The following is a 22,582-nucleotide window of genomic DNA, read 5'->3' on the forward strand; positions in this document are numbered from 1 at the left end:
GGGAAGAACCAACACTCTTCCCGAACTCTCCTGTCCTGGCAGGCAGAGTTCTAAGCACCTTACGCTAATTAACTAAGTCCTCAACTCTCCAAATTATCTTCTAGGAGGAAACCACTGCTGTCACCCTCCTTTTAGAGATGAAAATCCTGAGACATAGAACACTCTTATCAGACAAAAAACTACTTTGACTTTAAAAATGACAAAATAGGGAGTTCCTGCCGTGGCGTAGAAAAAATGAATCCGACAAGGAACAATGAGGTTTTGGGTTCCATCCCAGGCTTCGCTCAGTGGGTTAAGGATCCGGCATTGCCGTGAGCTGTGGTGTAGGTCGCAGACGCGGCTCGGACCCCACGTTGCTGTGGCTCTGGTGTAGGCAGGCAGCAACAACTCCAATTAGACCCCTAGCCTGGGAACCTCCATGTGCCACGGGTGCAGCCCTAAAAAAGACAAAAGACAAAAAAAAAAAAAAAAAAAAAGTTCCCATTGTGGCTCAATGGGTTAAGAACCCGACTAGTATCCATGAGGATGTGGGTTCCATCCCTGGCCTTGCCCTGCCCAGTGGGTTAATGATACAACACTGCCACAAGCTGCAGCATAGGTCACAGATGTGGCTCAGATCCCGAATTTCTGGCTGTGGTGTAGGCTGGCAGCTGCAGCTCTGATTCAACCCCTAGCCTGGGAACTTCCATATGCCTTGGGTGTAGCCCTAAAAAGACCAATAAATAAAATAGCGATAACAAAATATTGAGTAAAATTCATCACTATATGTTAAAGTCACTGGGAATCCTAACTTTTACCAGTTGGAGGTTTCCAGGCCTGTTTACTATGCTATTTCCCAAACTACTGATGACATGAGAATCTTCAAAATTCTAGCCTTACATCTTATTTCCAGTGCAAAGGAGCCACTTAGAAATGGGAACTCTTTTTTTTTTTTTTTGCCACACCCATGGCACGTGAGAGTTCCCAGGCCAGGGCTCGAACCCACGCCACAGCAGGAGCTAGAGCCACAGCAGTGACAATGCCAGATCCTTGACCCACTGAGCCACAAGCGAAGGCCATAAATGGGAACTCTTGAAGAACCATGTCCAAGAGACACATTCAGAAATCTAGCCGTGAATCTGAAAGAAACCTCGTGATCCAACACCACAAAAACACAAAGAAAGCTGCCGTCCAGATTCTGTTACTCAATCTACAAACCTCCTACATGGAAACAAAGCAGACCAATTTCCAGCTGGACAGAATGCCTGGAGAGGAGTGGGCTGGATCCCAGGCCAGGCAGAATCCAAGATAGGAAATACACTACACGCTCCTGGCAGGAAACCGGTTCAGGCACCAGGCTATGTCTACTGGCCCTAGTCTGTGGGAGGGCTTCGGATCAGGCACTTTTTGTTCTTTCTTAAAATTCTGAAAGAACTCATAAAAGGGTTCAAATTCTCCATTGTTTTTCCTAAAATCCTCAACGCCTTTACAACTGCAGACCCATTAGCAGTTGAGACCAGATGGGAGAAAGGAAGGAACGTGCCATCAGACCTGGGTCAGATCTCAGCAGTGCCACTTCCTAAGGAGGTGAACTTGGGTGAGGGGCCTCCCCAGACCCCCAGCCTTCTCGCTCTGTGTCGCTGAGGTCAGTGAATATCCTTCGCTGGATCCACTCCCCCAGGCCACCCCCGCTCCTTCGGATGCCAGGGCTCTCTGCCCTGCTGTGTTCCCACTGCCTCTGACCATCTCCACAATTGCAACTCATCTGCTTTCTGCCAGTCTTGGTTTCTCAAAACCACTCACCTTGCTTCAAGAGGGTCTGAAATGCAAATCACTCCTCTGCCTAAAGCCAAGTGATGTGCTTTTATGTCACCTGCCTTTCTTCTCTAGGTAAGGTTCTCTTACTGAATTTCAGAGACTAAAGATAGCAATACCCTGGGGGCTCACCAAAGGACCTGTTCCACTGGAAGGACAGCTGTTGAGGCTAAATCCTTATCAACGAGAGCCCTGCTGCCCTGCCCTGAGGAATAAGCAGGTTGATGGGTACAGAGAGCCGAGCCCAGCGCAGGGCCTGTGGGCACAGCCTGTCCTAGATTCTGCCCCTTGCGACTTTTCAGTCTTCTAAAGTTTGCAAAGTGCTTTCACACGATCCGGCGAACAACTATGAGACTTGGGAGGCTCCAGGAAGAAACCGAGGCTGGCGACGGTCAAGGCGTGCGGAACTGGGGCTGGTTTGTGGACAGACCCCCTGATTCCAGATCCTGAGTTTTTCTGTGGATGACTCTCTGCCAGGAGCTCCCTGGCTTCTTTTACAGAAAACAGTTCCTACACCCATCTCCTCCATCAAGTTTATCCAACACTTTGATGGCATTTAAGGACTCAAATATGGCCAAATTCCACTCAAATGGACTCCAGAAGACTCTGCATTGTGCTGTACTGGATAAAGTAAGCTTTCCATTGGCTCATTCCTTCATTCAGCAAACATTTATCACCTGCGCAAGGCATTGTACTGGGAATCTTCCTTTTCCCTGAGATGGTAAAATCAGTCTCTACCGTCAAGATTTCCCAACTGGAGTTCCCGTCATGGCTCAGTGGTAACGAACCCAACTAGTATCTGTGAGGACTCGGGTTCGACCCCTGGCCCCGCTCAGTGGGTTAAAAGCTCCGGCATTGCCATGAGCTGTGGTGTAGGTCACAGAGGTAGCTTGGAACCCGCATTGCTGTGGCTGTGGTGTAGGCCAGCAGCTATAGCTCTGATTCTACCCTAGCCTGGGGACTTCCATATGAAGCAGGTGCGGCCCTAAAAAGACAAAACGAACAAACAAAAAAAACCCCAATAATACATTATTCAGTCAACTATATGCCAGTAAATTTTTTTTGTAAATCTCCAGAATGCCCCCACAAATTATGAGAAGGTTTTAAGTACATACAAATTTGGACCATTTTTAAGAATCTTGCAGCCAACTGAGCTTGCAAATTGCCCCCCAAAGCTCCATTTTTTCATGTGTAAATTGTAATCTCACATGCTGTTCTCATTGGAGAGCCTAAACAGATCCAATTCAAAGCCTTCTTTTCTTTCTTTTTTAATTCTGTGATATATCACTTCAGGGTGACTTCAGTTCTTGTACACAAAAGGGCACGTCATCTAATTTATGAACACATGTTCATGGGAGCAAAGCTCTTCCCAGCCTTACTTTTAAGAGTCATGTACCCTTATTTCCGCCAGCAAATCCTCCTTGGACCTCGGCGCCTTGAAAAGTAGCCAGCTGAGGAGGCTCACCACGTGTCGGCACCCACCTCTGACCCACCTGTGAGTTCCCACGCCCAGATTCTTCCTTGTAATCAAGGAGACGATGCCTAAGAATCACCTGAATGGCCAGAACAACCTGACGCCCCCTTCATCCTGAGAAATGTGTCCCCAAACTCCTGCTTCTTTCTAGACATCTGAGGGATGACGCTTTCTTTTTCTCATTCAAGGAATCCTCACTGAGCTCCTGCTCCAACAGGCTCTGTGATGGGTGCCAAGCACCACAGTACAGAGAGGCTGAAGCAGGGTCACCACCAGCCCACACGGCGCCTTTGGGTCCCTTAGATAAGGTGGCCCCCTCCCGAGGGCAGGAGGGCACCAGGGGCTTGGCAAGTGGACTGTACATTGGGTTTCAGCCGCCACGTGCCCACTGGACAGCATGACCTTGTGCAGTGACCAACTCACAGTCCTACAAGGCAGCACGGCCAGAGGAGTGAAACACACACCCGTGTTCTAGTAGAGGCACTGACTGCTGGAGAAAGAGCTTAACTGCCTGCAGATAATGAGGAAGGAGCGGCTGCTAGAGAAGGTGTCTGACTGACACATGAAGGACGGGTGTGTCATCAACAGATGGGCGAGCTGAGGAAGAACGGTATAAACAGAATGTTCATTCATTCCAGAGAGTGGTCTGGAAATGACAGCTTGGAAGGAGTTTGAAGAGTCTGGCTGTGTGTCCCTGTGCGTCTGCGTGTGTAAGCGGAGAGGGGGAAGGGAGACCTGGGAGCCAAAGCTGGCAAGGCAGGCAGGGGCCAAATTATGAAGCATTTTATATGGCAAATTAAAGTGTTGAAACCTGATTCTCAGGTCATTCGGGCCTTGTTTGGCAGCTGTAAATATTAAGCTCTTCTTCAATTACACCTTGCCCTATTTTTTTTTTTTTTTACATTTACCAATCACAAGGTAATTAGGGACTCTGATTCCCTAAAGCAGTAAGTCTCACCCCATAAGCTGAGCAGATAAATGCCAATGGAAAAGAAGTTTGCTTTTAGAAATGCACCCATCTTGAGACGTTTTAGAACATACAAAGTTTAAAGATTTACCAGCAAATGTCTTTAAGTGTCTATGCACACAAGTGCTACTGGTTATGCTCAAGTGAGACGACCAGAAATGGACTTTTTTTTTGGGGGGGGGGTCTTTTTAGGGCCACACCTCTGGCATATGGAGGTTCCCAGACTAGGGGTCAAATTGGAGCTGTAGCCACTGGCCTACACCACAGCCACAGCCACACCAGATCTTTAACTCACTGAGCAAGGCCAGGATCCAACCTGCATCCTCATGGATGCTAGTCAGATTCGTTTCCACGGAGCCACGATGGGAATTCCCAGAAATGGACACTTTTCATTCAGAACCTGGACCTGAGATATTTATAGCATATGGCATGCACCTGTGAGAAACACGGGAGACTAATTTTTAAAACTTATTAGAGGCCCTGGGGCATACCCCTATCAGACAGGGAGGTAACCAGGTGCTGTCGTGGAAAGGATTATGTCAGTGGCATTTGAGAAGCAGGCGGTAGAATGGGATGAACCAGCATGAGAAACCAAGACCTTGGCCACATGATGAATAAAGGTCTTATCACGACCCAAGGCTGCCTAAACTACAACTGTCATCAAAGCAGCGCCGCAGCGTGAAGGCGAAGGGAGCTACCTTCAGGACCAAGCAGCCTCCCCTCCCCCCATTTAAGTTCCCTTATTTTGCTATTTTAAAAAGTCAAAAGCGGCAAGGACGCACACCAGATTAAGTTTCACTGTTTCTTAAAGAGAAAGGACCCCGTGGCATCATCGGACTCGCGTACTTTCCAGGCGGCTGCGGTCGTCAATTGTTGGAAGAATGGCCTTTTTTCTTCCTTAACTGTTTTTGGTAAATATGATCCGTTTGCGACACGACGTGTCGGCTTTCCCAGAAACTTGGCACCTGGGCCCCTCGGAGCCGAGCCGGGCGGGGAGGCGACGGGGCGGCGGCGGCGGGACTCCTACCCGCCTCCCGCCCGGCGGCCCCGGCCTCGGGGCCCCTGAACCCGGGGAGCTGAGCCGCGGGCGTGGGGTGCGCCCTCCCCGCACCTTCCCGGGCGCTCGGCCGCCGCACTCACGAGGCCAGGCTCGGGGCTCGGACGCGCTAAGGCGGAGGCCGGGCGGGCACCAGAGCACCGCGAGGGCCAGCGCCCTGGAAGCGTTTTCTCCGGCCCGCCAGGCTGCGCGGGGGTCCGGGACGTACCGGGGCGCTGCCACCGCGCGATCCCGACCGCGACCCTCGGCTCACCGCCGGTGGAAGAGAGCGCGGTGAACAAAGCGGAGGAGTGGGCCGGCCCGCCCGCCCGGAGCCGGGGTCCGGCCCTCGCCCCCCGCCGCCCCCCTTACCTGGGTGGAGCGCCCGGCACCCGCCCGGGCTCCCCGCCCGCGACACGGCCGTTCCCGCGGGAGTCCCGGGGGCACGCGGGGCGGCGCCGGTCGAGTTGGAGAAGTTGCCGGAGCCACTTCGTGCCCCGCGGGCGCTAAGCCTCCGGCGGCCGCAGCTGCCCCTCGCCCCGCGCGCCGCGCCTTTGGCGGCGAGAGCGGCCGCACCTTCCTCCCGGGCTGCTCGGCCCGCCTCCTCCCCGCCCCCGCCGCCCGGCCCGGCCCGCCCCCCCCGCCCCCCCCGAAGCCCCCCGAACCCGCGCTGATCCCCCGCTGCGCCCACCGGGGCGGCCCTGCTCTCCCGCCTGCCCAGCCCGGCCGGCGCTTTCTTTTTACGACGTCCCAACGAAAGAACAACCGAGAACTCCGCGAGCTTCGAGTCGGCGCCTACCGGGAACTAGGCGCTCCGCCTGCCATCGTGGATGCGACGCGTAAGCTCCAGTTCCTTCCCCCAAAGAGCTGAGCGTGGAGCAGACGTTTGCGCGGGTACCGCTCAGGACAGGGCGGGAGGGATCGGCAGCCTCGTGCAGGCAGGAGAGACGGCTCGTCTCCCAAGCCTCTATGGAAGTGACCCTCGAGCGGAGTCCCGGGGAATTCGGACTCTCCAGATGGATGCTGCGGGGGTTATGAGAGAAACCTGAGTGATGCAGGGGGCCCGGATGATGGGGCGGCGGGGAGGACGCTCAGGAGAAGCAGGAATGAAGGCTGGGTTCCCACAGTCGCGGTCCCTGCCTGCACAGAGGCTCTTGGGTGGAGAGGAGAGGGAAGGAGAAAGAGGTAGTTCCCGTGCAAGCGTGGGGCTTCCAAGAAGCAGGCGCCACGGCCGGACTAGGAAGGGTTTTCTCAGAGGGGAAGGCGGTGCGATTAAATGCGAGGGGATCCCAGAGTCCCAGCTTCACGCCAGCCTGAGCGCCGTGAAGGAGAGACGGACCCTCACCTCCCAGCGGCCTCAGGAAGATCCAGAGTGAGTCTGCCATCCAGAGTTACCCGGCGCAGGGGACTCATTTCGCCTTCGAACCCACCTGCCTCAGCATCCGTGTCTCTCCCAATCCTGGGCTGGGAGACGCCGCCGCAGGAAAAGCGTGGCCTTGGGCACAAACCCAGAGAGGCGTTTCAGAGCCCAACCGCCAGGGCCCTTCATCAGTGAAACCTGGAGATGGTTGGAGATATTCGAGAAGGATTTTCACAGCTGACCACAGTCTAAAAGACGAAGGGAATCACCTTTCACCCACAGGCCTACGGTTTTTTAAATGAAGCCCCAAGGCGTTGCGGTGACCTGGCTCTCCACTTTCAACTGCCACAGGCTCTGTTCAGTGACCTGCTCCGCTGCATGGGCGCTTCCTCCTCCTGTCGCTGCAGGGCCCCGGGGCTCCGGTGGGAAGCTCCTCCCACTCCACTCAGGCATCGTCATCGCCTCCTCTCAGAGGCTTTTCCCCCTCAGCACAGACCTACCACCCTAGAATCTTCTTTATGTTTGTCACCCTTGCTTCTTGGACAGTGTTTTTTTCACACTGTCTCAAAAAAATATTTTTTTCTGATTAAACAAATAACATATTCATTGCACAAATCTGGGAAAATACACATAACCCGAAGGTCTACACCTCCTCCAATTGTCTAGGGACACCTTCCCTTGATAGACAAGTAGTCAGAGGCTTGACCCCATCCCGTGGGAATCAGTCTGGAACCCATCAGGAGAAAGGAACCACACGGCAATTAAGCAGTAAAAGTTTACTGTAAAGAATTATTACCTATGACAGGATTCGGAGCAACGAGGGATTGACTAGTTAGAAGAGAACTCAAAGAAAATAGGAAGAGCAAATAGATTTTAGGAGTTCCCTCTGTGGTGCAGTGGGTTAATGGTCCCCATTGTCTTTGTGGAGATGTGGGTTCGAGCCCAGCACATAGGTTAAGAATCCAGTGTTGCTGCAGCTGCACCTTCTGTATGGCCGAGGGTGTGGCTGAAAAAGAAGAAAAGATTTTGAAATCAGCCACTGGCCCTGGGGCTAAGGCTATCCCAGGCTAAGATTCAGACCCTGTTGGAGAGGGCATGGCTGTGACTAAGTGGCAGGAAAGTCACCATGGTGACCGCAAGATTGCCAGTGGAACTTGCTGGAAATCCACCCTCTGAAACTTGCTGATAGTCTGCCCTCTAGGGTGTGGGGAAAGCTGTTCAGAGGGAGGTGCCTCATGGGGGCACTTTGCTGCAAGGCCACCGGAGTGCCCAGCAAGGTGCCTCCTGGGTGCTGCCCTGAACTGTGGGATCCTGGCGCTGGAGAAACTGCTCAAAATGCAGGAGGTCAAGGAGCACGAACAGGGCAACCCGCCGGCTGAGCTCCAGCCCTTTGCCACGCCTCCCGCATGCCCTCTACTGACAAGGCTTAGCAACCAGCCGGCTGGCAAAAGAAATTCCAGAAAAGGCCCAGATCCCTTTTGACTGAGAAGACAGAAAGGACAAATTTGGAGCTGACTGGCAATCAGTGACTGGCACACCTTTTTTTGGGCCGCACCTGAGGCAAATGGAAGTTCCTGGGCTAGGGGTGGAATTGGATGGGAGCTGCAGCGGTTGGCCTCCACCATAGCCACACCAGATCTGAACCACAGCCTCAGGCAGGGACAGCCTCACGGCACCTCCCAGGGACTGGCACACTTTGTAACCTCAGAAAGTCCAGGCATTGTCCCCCGGTCCCCTCCCAACATATGCCTACACATTCTATATCATTATTATCGTTTCTCCAAAGCTCGCCTGCTGGCCCTGCCTCCCTCTGCTGGCCATTTTGCTCACTCCCTCTCCTGCAAGCGGTCTCAGCTTTTTCCCCTACAGCTTTGCCCAGAGGGGGAGCCATGGCCTCCTCCTGGCCTAGTCTCTCACACCACAGCTGTGACCACGCTGTGAGGGTCAACCAAATTTAACAGAAGGCTCAGGGAAACACACAAGGGAATTATAGAAGGGGAAAGAAAAAGTTAAAACCAAATAACAGTCCCAAAGATGCAAAACCATGCCAGGGCATCTCGCATTAGCTCAAGCCTCCTACAGGCCACCAGCATGTACCACCCCTGCCCCCCCCCCCCGCCCCCCACCAGAGCCCAGGCTGCAAGGTCACCAGGCCCTAGCGAGAGAGAAAGAGGGAGAGAGAATTTCTCCAAGTCCTCAATCTTAGTCCCACCCCATTAAATAACACATAAGATGCAGAGATGAAGCTCTGTCTATAGCAAAGATGGACATGGTTAGGAAGAAAAATTTAGCCCCTTGATACCAAAACTCACTTATTAGGGCACTTATGGAGACTTTTCTCAGCACCTGGCATTGCGCTAGGCAACAAGGATAAAATCTGTGTAACCATTACAATCTGAGAGACAAGGTCCTACTGAGGCTCAACAGTAAATGAACCCGACTAGTGTCCATGAAGATGCTGGTTCAATCCCTGGCCTCCCTCAGTGGGTTAAGGATCCGGCATTGCCATGAGCTGTGGTGTAGGTCCCAGATGCAGCTCTGATCCCGAGTTGCTGTGGCTCTGGCGTAGGAGGCAGCTGCACCTCCCATTCGACCCCTAGCCTGGGAGCTTACATATACCACAGGTGCAGCCCTAAAACAACAACAAGAAAAACCTTAGGGAAAGAGTAAATCATTTTATGAACAGTCCCTTTTATGTCTCTGCTAAAGATGCACAGCTCATACTAAGGAGAGTTAATGTAGGTCTGAAGGAGGAGAGAGGACGGCCTGGAGGAGGCGGCATTTTAGTGAAGCTCTGAAGGAGTGACTGAGGCGGATCATCCAGAGAAAGGTGAATTTGAAGCTCCGAGGTGAGGCAGAGCTGGGCCCATCCGAAGGGAAAAGGAGGAAGGACAGAGCAACAGGAAATGAGGCCAAAGAAGCGGAGAAGAACCAGTCACGCGTGCTCTCGCAGGCATGTTAAGAATTTGGGATTTTATCCTTAGAACAATGAGAACCCTCTGCCAGATATTAAGTGCCCGCCTAGTTGGGGGCGGAGGGTGGAAGGAGAAAAGACTGACTGGAGGGTATATTCAGGAAGGGTACACGGAAAACATACGTTCAGAACAGAGTTTGGACCTGGGGACATAGGCTGAGCAGTAACAGGTGCAGAGAACTAGCGTCTAACCTGGGCCTGGCTGAGATGCCTGAGGGCAAGCCTGGAAAAGACAGAACTCTCGAAGGATGGGGTTGGATCAGCAAAGAAGGTGGAGAGGGAAGAGCTCAGGAATGATCAGGAAATTATGCTGGGTCATCTTCCTTCGAAAGCGGGATCAGGAGCTCCCATTGTGGCTCAGCATGTTAAGAACCCGACCATATCCATGAAAATTCAGGTTCGATCCCTGGCCCTGCTCAGTGGGTTAAGAATCGGGTGTTACCAAAAATTGTGGCATAGTCATCAATGCGGCACAGATCTGGCATTGCTGTGGCTGTGGCGGAGACCAGCAGCTGAAAGCAGGATGGGCTTCCTCATAACATAACCAAAACCCCAGTCAAAGCAAATTTTGAGTTCCCTGGTAGCCTGGCAGTTAAGGATCTGGTATTGCCATTGCAGTGGCTCAGGTCACTGCTGTGGTGTGAGTTCAATCCCTGGCTTGGGGGACTTGCACATGCCTCGGGTGTGACCACCACACACACACACACACACACACAAACACACACAATCAAATCTACTCCCAGGATAATTCAAATTTTCACCCTTGGCGAAGACAAGAAAAGCCTGGTTTTTAAAAGGCAGCCCCAGCATCCTCACCATCCACTCATTTCACAGCCACCAAAACTCTTCATCTACAATATCCTATTATTTTCTAAAAAGTTGAAGAGAATATTGGCTGTAACCCCACTCCCTAGAAATAATCATTTTGTTATATCCTCTTGCAGACTCTTTATACAGAAGTGATTCAAATCTAAATCCCTTGAAGTAAGGGATCAAGCGAATCCATCTTTTTATTCCCCAGTAACTTAGTACATTTTCTGGCACCTACAGGGTGTCGAGCAATGTTAGCAGAATTGAAATTTGTTTTGCAAATCTTTCCAGGACTGGGTAGTATTGTTGGACTTTTTGGTAGCAAGATATTGAATCACTGGCGTCAACGAAGTCCTCCCTCCTCTGAGTTCTCTGTCAAAAAGAGTTCTCTAAAGCACCTTTCTAGTTTTTGGAAGTCTTTTTTGGTTTTTCTGAAAGTTGTAGTTTTTTTTTTGTTGTTTGTTTGTTTTTGCTTTTTAGAGCCACACCCACAGCACATGTTTTTGTTTTTGTCTGAAACTCTCTTTCCTAGAACCTACGGGAAGAGAATCTCTTGCAAGTAAACCCCCTGCCTCAGTCTGGGCCCCCCTGGTTACAGAAGTGACATTACACACACACACACACACACACACACACACACACACACACACACACACACACACACACAGTGGCAATACCAGTCAAGAACAGTTGTGTTTGGAGTTCCCATCATGGCACAGTGGAAATGAATCTGACTAGGAACCATGAGGTTGCAGGTTCGATCCCTGGTCTTGCTCAGTGGGTTAAGGATCCAGCGTGGCCCTGAGCTGTGGTGTAGTTTGCAGATGTGGCTCAGATCTGGTGTTGCCGTGGCTCTGGTGTAGACTGGCAGCTGCAGCTCCAATTAGACCCCTAGCCTGGGAACCTCCATATGCCACAGGGTGCAGCCCTAGAAAAGACCAAAAACAAACAAACAAAAAAAATACCCCAATAATAATAACAATAAAACTTAAAAAAAAAATTGGTTGTGTTCAATACCTATCTCCACGGAGCTCAAGTTCAGCTTATAGCCTGTTTGTGGGCGAGAACGAGGCTTTCAGTCATGGTCACTTCCACTAAGCGCTGTTCTATTACTTCTTGCCCCGAATGGTAACAGGCTCCGCGCAGCCTCCCTCCCAGCCCTCAGGATCCAGTAAACAGGCTAGGACCACACTGACTCAAGCCCAGCGTCTCTCCAGCGTGGGCAGGCGGCTGGCCAGGGGGTTCAGGCTAATTTGGGGGAAGTCAAGATTTCCAGGGGGTAGCCTTTTCAAGGAAGGCTGCCTGCCTCTCCCAGGAGCCACTTCAAGGCACTTTTCAAACTCCTGAAAGAAAGAAGGCAGCGGGCCTGATTACAATCTAAAAAGCTGCGTGGAGTTCCCGTCGTGGCGCAGTGGTTAACGAATCCAACTAGGAACCATGAGGTTGCGGGTTCGGTCCCTGCCCTTGCTCAGTGAGTTAACGATCTGGCATTGCCGTGAGCTGTGGTGTAGGTTGCAGATACGGCTCGGATCCTGCGTTGCTGTGGCTCTGGTGTAGGCCAGTGGCTACAGCTCCGATTCGACCCCTAGCCTGGGAACCTCCATATGCCACGGGAGCAGCCCAAGAAATAGCAAAAAGACAAAAAAAAAAAAAAAAAAAAAAAAAGCTGCGTTTAACCCAATGTGGTGGCTCCACCCTGTGTTGCCTTCAAACCACTTGCATGTGTGTAGCCGGGGTGGGGGGGGGGGAGTTAAATACCTGCTCACGTGGGTCATTTATGTATAAAGAGTCTGCAAGGAGATAAAACAAAATGATTATTTCTAGGGAGTGGGGTTACAGCCAATATTCTCTTCAACTTTTTAGGAAATAATAGGATATTGTAGCTGAAGAGTTTTGGTGGCTGTGAAGTGAGTGGATGGTGAGGATGCTGGGGCTGCCTTTACCACAGTCTGATAGATCCTTGAAAGAAAAATAGAAAACAAAAGGTTGCCTGGTAGAATTACTACCCCATAATAAAAGGTCTCTGTTTAGAAGATGGGTCAAGATTCCAGATCTAAAAATATCATTTAGGAGTTCCCTTTGTGGCTCAGCAGTTAACGAACCCCATGAGGATGTGGGTTCGACCCCTGGCCTCGCTCAGTGGGTTAAGGATCCGGCACTGCCATGAGCTGTGGTGTAGCTCACAGATGCGGCATGTATCCTGTGTGGCTGTGGTTGTGGCTGTGGTGTAGGCCAGCAGCTGCAGCCTGATTCCACCCCTAGCCTGGGAACTTCCATATGCCTCGGGTGCGGCCCTAAAAAGCAAACAAAACAAAACATCATTTAATGCCACGGGGATCTCTCTCGGCCAGGGCTGATACTGTCTCCACTCCACCCCTAGGCTGGAAAGCATCTCCAAAGAGGATTAAGCTCTGAGCAAGTCAGCCCCAGTTACCAATGCACTCGTCCGGCTTCTGTGTAACCCATATGCAGACACCTCCTGAGACCCAGTGAAAGATCTGAACCTTGGACTTCACCCTCAGAAGACATATCCATTAAAAAAAAAAAAAAAATGCCCATGACATTGATTGTTCTAAGTTGATAAAAACCAATGTTATTTTAAGTTTGTTTCATTTTTCATCACTTAGAAAGTTAGTCTGAAACATATCTGAAAATGTAAAAGTTAATGTTTTCTGAATCAAAATAAAGTACTAACTATAATGCTTAGATGCCTTAAAAATGTCCAGTCAATTCTTGCTCACCGGCCAGTTACATAGCCAGCATTTACTTTCCCTGAAGCCCTCAGCCTGGGAAATGTGTTTGCTGAACCCATAACCTTTCTGTGAAATGCTGAACTTATATGAGCACGCCTTTTCTCTCAAGTCTCCCTTTATGGCCCCGAGTTCTACTTTTTCAATTCCCTCACCCATTAAACTTGTTCTTGGACTTGGTCACAGATTCTCTGGTTGGATTCTTCCTGAATTCCTTGTGCTTCCTCCTAGCCCTGTTTACTATGCTCAGTCACTGCCACTCACCCCTCAACAGCAGAGTCTTGCTAACTTTCTGTTACATAAATGCTGCTGCTCATTGTTATTATTGAAAGTCCTGGGGTTTGGATGTCATAGTTCTAAGTGGGTCTGAAGGGAAGAAAACCAGATCAACCCCTGCTTGTGGACAAAGATAATCTAAGCCACAACTGAAGCTGGGGGCTGTTGGCGTGGAGCCACCTGGTGTATGGACAAGATCGTCACCCTTGGACTTGAACCTTGGACTTCACCCTCAAAAGACATATCCATTGAAAAAAAAAAAATGCCCATGACTTTGATTGTTCTAAGTTGAAAAAAACCAATGTTATTTTAAGTTTGTTTCATTTAAGTTTGTTTTCATTTTGTTTCATTTTAAGTTTGTTTCATTTTCATTTTAATTTACTAAGGAAGTAAGTTTTGAAATTAAACAACCTGAAGAATGGACTTCCGCCAGGAGAGTTGAACTAGCAGTTTTCTCCTCGTCAGTAGAGCTCTGAAATCTGTTTAGGTATCCTGGTGTGTACTGTGAATAAGTCACACCAACTGTTATGTACCTCCTCTAAAAGTTATAAATTGGTGATATATAATTTGTGGGTTTCAGTTTCAAAGCTGGGGTATTAAGTGAGCTAAAACTTGACCTTGAGCTCAGACTTACATGCTGGCCAGTTTCTTCTTGGTCCAATATATCTCAAAAGAAAGGAGAGGAGTTCCCACTGTGGCACAGTGGGTTAAGAACATGGCATTGTCACTGCTATAGAATAGGTTGCAGCTGTAACTCGGATTTGATCCCTGGCCCAGGAATTTCTGTTTGCCACAGGTGCAGCCAAAAATAAGAAAAAGAAAGAAGAGAGAGAGAAAGAAAGAAAGGGAAAGAAAAAAAAGAAAGTCTTGTGGTATCCTATAACAATTACAGTAAATATTCATCAAATGCACCCTATGTATCATACACTTACGTATATATGGAATAAACATATTTGCATGTCAATACATATAGACTTACTTGACTCTTTTGTGATTCTTTTCTTCTCTTTAGGACCACACCTGCAGCATATGGAAGTTGCCAGGCTAGGGGTCAAATCACAACCACAGCTGCCTACCTACACCACAGCAACGCCAGATCGGAGCCACATCTGCAACCTACCCCACAGCTCAGGGCAAAGCTGGATCCTTAACCCACTGAGTGAGGCCAGGGATCCATATCCTTATGGATACTAGTCAGGTTCAGGCTCTTAACCTGCTGAGCCACAATGGGAACTCCTAACCTTCAATTCCTTTAGCCTCATTCTATAGCATTTTTAAAAAGAAATCTATAGGAGTTCTCGTCATGGCTCAGTGGTTAACCAATCCAACTAGGAACCATGAGGTTTCGGATTCGATCCCTGGCCTTGCTCAGTGGGTTAAGGATCCGGTGTTGCTATGAGCTGTGGTGTAGGTTGCAGACGTGGCTTGAATCTGGTGTTGCTGTGGCTGTGGTGTAGACTAGTAGCTACAGCTCCAATTAGACCCCTAGCCTAGGAACCTCCATATGCTGCAGGTGTGGCCCTAGAAAAAGACAAAAAAAAAAAAAGAAATCTACAAACTTTAATGATAGAATGGGGAAATGGTGTCATACAGAAAAAAAAAAATCTCTTTTTAAACTTTGTGTCTAGCACATAATATAAATACTTATTGAATTAACAGATACATAAATTCATCAACCTTTTGTCTTAAGTTAGAGCAATAATACTTGACCTCATGGCTAATGTTTGTTTTTTCACCAAAACTTTCTCATGAGAAGGTTTAAATAAGTCACAAGTTTTAAAATCCACACTCCAGGCTTTTAAATTAGATATAATACTCTTTTTTTCTTTTTTTTTTTTTTTAGGGCCACACACATGGCATATGGAGATTCCCAAGCTAGGGGTCAAACTGGAGCTGTAGCCACTGCCCTACACCACAGCCACAGCAATGTCAGATCCGAGCAGTCTTCGACCTATGCCACAGCTCATGGCAATGCTGGATTCTTAACCCACTGAGCGAGGCCAGGGATGGAACCCACAACCTCATGTTTACTAGGCGGATTTGTTTCCACTGTGCCACAACGGGGAACTCCAGATATAGTTTTCAATAGAACTATACATAACCTTTCTATAAGAAATTAGGTTTGTATCTTTACACTGTAAAGAGCAGATCTGCATAAAGATTTTTTTAAAAATCATTTTGGCATTGAAATTTTTTAGATTTTATTTATTTTTTAAAATTTTATTTTATATATTTTTTGTCTTTTTAGGACCACACCTGCGGCATATGGAGGCTCCCAGGCTAGGGGTCCATTTGGAGCTGTAGCCACGGCCTACACCACAGCCACAGCAACACCAGATCCGAGCCACGTCTGCCACCTACACCACAGCTCACAGCATCACCGGATCCTTAACCCACTGAGTGAGGCCAGGGATCCAAACCGTGTCCTCATGGATGCTAGTTGGGTTTGATGACTGCTGAGCCGTGATGGAAACTCTGTATTTATTTATTTATTTGGCTGTTGGTGCAGCGTATGAAAATTTCCAGGCCAGGGATGGAACTCGTGCCACCGCTGTCACCAGAGCCCCAGCAGTGACAATGCCAGATCCTTAACCCACTGTGCCAAAAAGGAACTCCTGTCTTCTAGATTTTAAAACTACCATCCACATCTACAGTGGCTCCCCAAAGTGAAAGGATGAATGAAATCTTTCTGCCCACAGTTTTTCCTGCTTCTGTGTCAAGAGTTTTAAAAATATTTCTATTTTACTATTTTTTATTTTACTATTTTCTAAAGGAAAAAAAGACAATAGTTGTTGTCTACTCTTTACACCTCTAGAATAATCCACTTCCTTCCTCAGCCCTGCCTTCCATCACCCACTCCCAAGAAGGGAAGGGAAGCCTGTTCGCATAGTTGAGTATTATTCCATGTCATTGGAATGAGAGTCTCAGCAAACACACTTTCTCTGATGGAATTCCCTAATAAAAACAGACGGCTTGTCTAAAGCAAGCAGCCCTGACAACAGGCGACGAAGCAGAAGTCTGTGCAGGGAGCTGCTTTGCTTTTTTCCTCTGGCCTCACAGACTGTCATTATCAGCTGCAAATGTATATTCCTAGCCCACGGGACCATAAGAGAATTTATGAAGCAATTTTGGATGCTTTGAAATAGATGAACACAATTTGTCGTGTGTTTTCGAAAATTTCTTTGTTCAAGTCTAATTCTCTGCAACAGAAGGATGTTAATTTTCGTAGAGTCCTACCTGCACCTGGAATTTAGGAGAAAGGCACTGCACCCCCATGGTTCTTTTTCTTTTTTTTTTTTTTTTTTTTTCCTTTTTAGGACCCCACCTTCAGCTTTTGGAAGTTCCCAGGCTGGGGGTCAAATCGGAGCTGCAGCTGCTGGCCTACACCACAGCCACAACAATGACAGATCCGAGATTTGTCTGTGACCCACACCACAGCTCATGGCAACGCCGGATCCTTAACCCACGGAGCGAGGCCAGGGATCAAACCCGCATCCTCACGGATACTAGTCGGGTTGGTTACCACCGAGCCACGACGGGAACTCTGCCCCCATGATTCTTGCTAACCAGCACCTGTCGCTACCTGCTCACACAGAAACCTGAGGGCATCGTACATTTACCTCCTGCAGAAGGAAGTGGTTGAGAAAGTCGTCTTCTTTTTGCTGCGATGAGGTCATGGGAAACAAGCCTTCCCCTGGAAAGCTTCAAGGTACATTTGTGTCTCCTCGGCATTGTCCCAAGGGCAAGGTGAATTGATGGGATGAAACCTGCCGTCTGCTCATCCATCCTTCAGCTCCTGTGAAAATAAGCCAATGAGCAAGCAGTACATCTAAGTGGTTGGCAGCTTCCCGGACCCACCATTGCTCAGCCTCTTCCCTGCCTGCTACCCCCACAGAGCGTTACATTTTGTTCCTATTTCTTGTGTGTGTGTGTGTGTGTGTGTGTGTGTGTGTGTATGTGTGTGTGTTTAGGGCCACACCCAGGGCATATGAAAGTTCCCAGGCTAGGGATCTAATCGGAGCTGTTGGCCTACACCACAGTCACAGCAACGCCAGATCCTTAACCCACCAAGCGAGGCCAGGGATCGAACCCGCAACCTCATGGATACTAATCAGGTTCATTACCGCTGTGCCACCACAGGAACTCCTTCCTATGTCATTTCTAATCCAACACAATTTCATCAATACAAAAATACTTATGACTGCAGGAAGACCAAAAGAAATATCCAAGAGAGAAGGACTCTGTGCTACCCTGACTCCCACCGGCCTGGAGGGGTGACCGTTAGCCACACCCACCTTGCCAAGTGATGTCTCCCAGACTTTCTCCCCCCATCCCGCTGCCTCCCTCCATCAGTACCACCCCACCCCCCAAGCCGTTGGGGAGCTGCCTCTGACCTCTCCTGACCTTCACTCCATCACCATTTGGTCTCCAGCCTTTTGCCTGGTTACCCCCTAGAGTTTCCAAACCTCTCGCCCTCTCCACGGCCACAGCCATCAGTTCTGCCCAAACGATGGCAGCAAATGCCTGAGGTCGCTCTCCCAATTCAGGACCCAGCAAAAACGGTATCTGTCTGAGCATCTTCCAGGGGCTGCCTGGGTGGAACCAGCTCTGCGCATCGCTCCCTCCCTATCATCCCTCCCTGACCAGACGGTGGACCTTGCGGGGGGACGGATGGGGGGGTGTCCTGGTAACTGGCTGGGGACCTGGGACATCCCAGGCATTTCATGCTCCACACGTGGATTCTCTGCTCTGCGGAGCTGTGTTCAGCTCTTGCTCTGCACACACACGTGGCAAAGCCCCGTTCGGTGATGTGGCCACGGAAGGCTTTGCCTTCAGGGGCAGGAAGCGCCTCTCTTTTCTCCTTCAGTCAAGTTAGGCTCCTCTATGACCGGGTTTAACATAACTGCGGTCTGAAAATCCCCTTTCTCCTCCGCTCCTCTTTCATCTGCAGGCTGGCGACTGATAACTCCTCCTCGCTGTCTCGGCTGCTCAGCTTCTTCCTCAGACACTGGAGATAAGGAGACTGTTGGAGCACCTCAGAGATGCCATCTCTTGCCCTCACCCTCTGCCTCCCAGAAGACGGTATATGGTTTGCAATGGGCCCTCTTTCTTAAAAGTCCAAGCCCTGAAGTTCCTTGGGAGCCTAGACATTAAGGATCCAATGTTGCCACTACTGTGGCTCAGGTCACTGCCAGGGCTTGGGTTCGATTCCTGGCCAAGGAGCTTCCACATGCCATGGGTGAGACCAAAACAAGGAGTTCCCCTTGTGGCTTAGCGGGTTAAGGATGCAAGTTTGATTCCTGGTCTGGTTTAGTGGGTTAAGGATCCAGTGTTGTCACAAGCTGCAGAGTAGGTATGGATTCAGCTAGGATCCAGTGTTGCCATGACTGGTGTAGGCCAGCAGCTGCAGCTTCAATTCAACCCCTATGGGTATGGCTGTGAAAAGGAAAAGAAAACAACCAAGCCTCTTCCTTTTTTGGCCATATCACCCTCTATCATCCGAAGATGTGGTCACATTAAGAAATGTCAGTGGGAGCTCCCGTCATGGCTCAGTGGTTAGCAAACCTGACTAGCATGCATGGGGACATGGGTTCAATCCCCGGCCTCACTCAGTGGGTTAAGGATCCGGCATTGCCATGAGCCGTGGTATAGGTTGCAGATGCAGCTTGGATCCCGTGTTGCTGTGGCTGTGGTGTAGGCTGGCAGCTACAGCTCTGATTAGGCCCCTAGCCTGGGAACCTCCATATGCTAAGGGTGTGGCCCTAAAAAGACAAAAGTCAACAAAAAAAGAAAAAAAAAAGAGAAATGCCAATAAAGTTCTGACCAGCACACGTTTCTTTTTTCCTTTTGGGCCATCCTGTAGCATATGGAGTTCCTAGGACAGGGATCAGATCCAAGCCACAGTTGCAAACTATGCCACAGCTGTGACAACGCCAGATCCTTAACCCACTGTGCTGGGCTGGGGATCTAACCTGCATCCCACCTCTTCAGAGACACGGCTGATCTGTTATGTCACAGCAAGAACTTCCAGCACACATTTTCAAGGAGAGTGGAAACAGACCTGTGCGTGTGTGTGTGTGTGTGTGTGTGTGTGCGTGTGCGTGTGTGAGATGTTCACAACATAGCGTCATAGTTAACAGCCCTACTGGAGTCAGAGTGTCTGGTTCAACTCCTGGCCCTTCTGCCACTGGCCACGCGACCTCAGAAAATGACTTACTCCTCAGTTGCCTCCAGTATAAAATGGGGATAATAATAGAGTTTACCCAGTGGAATCATATGGAGATTCAATAATTTTGTATTTGTAAAGCACAGAGTAAGCAGTATTGAAATGTTTTATAAGCTGTAAACAATTGTGGGATTTCTTTTCTCCTAATGCTGTCTTTTACTTCAGCATTTTTTTTTTTTTTTTTGTCTTTTGAGGGCTGAACCCATGGTATATGGAGGTTTCCAGGCTAGGGGTCAAATCAGAGCTGCAGCCGCTGGCGTACACCACAGCCATAACCAGGGCCAGATCCAAGCTGCATCTGCAACCTCCACCACAGCTCACGGCAACGCTGAATCCTTAACCCACCGATGGAGGCCAGGAATCGAACCCATGTCCTTATGGATACTAGTCGGGCTCGTTAACTGCTGAGCCACAACAGGAACTCCTGCTTCAGCATATTTTCAAAGATAAAAACATACATGAGTGGCACAGTGTGGGCGCTGCCCAATGTGGGAGGAGTCTTTACTGCTCTTTGATGGACTGATGTCTGAATTCGTATTAATACAGCCCTGGACTCTGGAACAGCACAGATTATTTTAGCACAAATCATCTAAAGCCAAGTATGAAGAAACAACTATGCCTTAACGTGGGGAGAGAAAAGGCACAGGTAGATAATATACTAATATTTCTTGAGTGTTTACTTTGAGTCAAGCAGTGGGCTCAGTGTTTGTTTGCTTGCTTGGATTTTTTGTTTGTTTGTTTGTTTGTTTTTTTTTTGTCTTTTTTTGCTATTTCTTGGGCTGCTGCTGCGGCATATGGAGGTTCCCAGGTTAGGGGTCAAATCGGAGCTGTAGCCACCAGCCTACGCCAGAGCCACAGCAATGCAGGATCCGAGCTGTGTCTGCACCCTACACCACAGCTCACGGCAATGCCAGATCTTTAACCCACTGAGCAAGGGCAGGGACCAAACCTGCAACCTCATGGTTCCTAGTCGGATTGGTTAACCCCTGCGCCACCACAGGAACTCCCGCTTGTATGTTTTTTGGCTGCACCCATGGTATACAGAAATTCTGGGGCCAGGGATTGAACCCCAGCCACAGCAGTGACCTGAGCCATAGCCATGGCAGCACTGAATTTTTAACCCATCATGCTACCAGGCAACACTTGGGGCTCAGTGCTTTGGGGCTTTTTTTTTTTTTTTGTCTTTTGTATTTTTAGGGCCACACCTGTGGGATATCGAGGTTCCCAGGCTAGGGGTCGAATAGGAGCTGTAGCTCCACCACAGCCACGGCAATGCCAGATCCTTAACCCACTGCACAAGGCCAGGGATCGAACCCGAATCTTCATGGATACTAGTCCACGACACGAACTGACTGAGGGCTGAAAATGAAAATTTATTTCATCCACACCTTGTAACCACCTGATGAGGCAGGTAACGTTTATCATTGCAATTCACAGATGAGGAATAACCGGGGTTTCAAAAGTATAAGTGACCTGCCGTGGTCACAGAGCTAGTGGCAGCTGACCCAGAGTGAATGGGCCTAACCACCCATCATAGGGAGAGGACAGAACACACTGTTTTATTAATGGACTCCTTTCTATTTCAAAAATACAGCTCAAGCTTCCCAAGTTAATTGTCCCTGTTATGGTACGGATCTTCACAGAATATTGGCCACTGATGTTTGAGGACCTTGCTCTCAGCCAAACTGGGAAGCTGGCCGTGGCCTTCCTTGTTCCATCCTCATCTCCCCACTAGTCCCAGGATAGAAATCACACAATAAACAACTCTTGGCTGTTGCTAAGAGCTTCAGCTGTGAACTTTCTCGGGAGATATTTGTGCTTTAATTGTAAAACAGATGATGCCTTTGAGAACCAAAGGAATGATGATACGTGATGGATCTCAGACACTTGGAGAAGCAACGAGGCAATTTAACGGAGGAGGCTTCCCCGGAGCCCTTCAATCGCCCCAACAGATGGACCTTGATAGTACACATTCACAGGAGAAAACACTGGAATTGCACTGCATCATTTCACTAATTCCCTTCCTGGTGAGACCTTGACCTGGATTATTTTTTACTGGAAAGTACACTTGGCTGTAAACTGTAGCTGTTTCCCCAGCTGGTGTAAATTCTGACTCAAGTTAGCTCAGGCAGGCTTTTTATGGCCACACCCATAGCGTGTGGAAGTTCCAGGGCTAGGAGTTGAATCAGAGCTGCAGCTGCTGGCTTACACCACAGCCGCAGCAATGCAGGATCCAAGCTGCATCTTTGACCTATGTTGCAGCTTGGGGCAAGGCCATATCCCTTTTTTTTTTTTTTTTTTTGAGAAAAGCCAGCATTGCAATAATAAAACCTGAAACCCAAATGCGGGGTGGGGCGGGTGAGGAGTGAGTAGGCAGCAATTTCTCTCACCAAGTCACTGCACAGGACAGCAAGGGGTGGGGGGAGAGAAGCCAGGAAACTCTCAGATCAGCAGGGGGAGCCGAGCATCAGAAAACAGAAAACAGGAGCTGCCCAAGCCGTGGTGACCAGCATCATCTTCTTAAGACTCAAGGACTGGTTGTGATGGCTGGGCTTTCATGGGTGTTAAGTGTCTACAAACAGAACCTTCGATTTAAGCTTTCGATTAAAGTACTTAAAATTTAGGAAGTGGAGCTTGGATAGCTATGAGATTACCAAAGTCCTAGATTACAAAAGTCCTGAATATCCATTAGAAAAACCACAGGATTAAAAAAAAAAAAAAAAGGCCAGGCCCCGAGGAAGGCTTCAGAGGTCCCTGCTGGCCCTGGGACAGACACCTGCAGTATTCAACTCTCATCAGAGCATTTAAGGGGAGAGTGAGGGTGGGGCAGTGGAGGCAAAGGTTCTTCCTCTTCCCACTTTAATTTTGGGTAGGGCTTTTCTTTTCTTTTCTTTTCTTTCTTTCTTTTTTTTTTT

General features: G+C 49.3%; 2 protein-coding genes across 17 annotated transcripts in view; both read right to left on the reverse strand.

The window, feature by feature from the left end:
- The window catches only part of TIAM2 (TIAM Rac1 associated GEF 2), a 239,401-nt gene extending 232,357 nt beyond the window's left edge, over positions 1-7,044 (reverse strand). For 6 of the 13 annotated variants that reach the window (XM_085023251.1, XM_085023187.1, XM_085023201.1 and 3 more), the window contains exon 1: positions 6,702-7,044. The gene's annotated coding sequence lies outside the window, so the exon portion shown is untranslated. Of the gene's footprint in view, positions 1-5,643; positions 5,880-6,070; positions 6,295-6,701 lie in introns of those variants that run through there. The other 7 variants (XM_085023242.1, XM_021071956.2, XM_085023193.1 and 4 more) reach the window with 2 other exon arrangements.
- A 348-nt stretch (positions 7,045-7,392) lies between these two features.
- The window catches only part of SCAF8 (SR-related CTD associated factor 8), a 233,395-nt gene continuing 218,205 nt past the window's right edge, over positions 7,393-22,582 (reverse strand). For 2 of the 4 annotated variants that reach the window (XR_014844295.1, XR_002338279.2), the window contains 2 exons: positions 17,062-17,237; positions 7,393-7,637 (listed from right to left, as the gene is read on the reverse strand). The gene's annotated coding sequence lies outside the window, so the exon portion shown is untranslated. Of the gene's footprint in view, positions 8,426-11,332; positions 11,759-17,061; positions 17,238-22,582 lie in introns of all 4 variants that reach the window. The other 2 variants (XR_014844296.1, XR_014844297.1) reach the window with 2 other exon arrangements.

This window comes from Sus scrofa, chromosome 1 (genome assembly GCF_054392235.1).
Source record: "Sus scrofa isolate SSC_HxYL_T2T_F1_AM1 chromosome 1, Sscrofa_HxYL_maternal_Yorkshire_Landrace_v2.0, whole genome shotgun sequence".
Lineage (NCBI taxonomy): Eukaryota > Metazoa > Chordata > Mammalia > Artiodactyla > Suidae > Sus > Sus scrofa.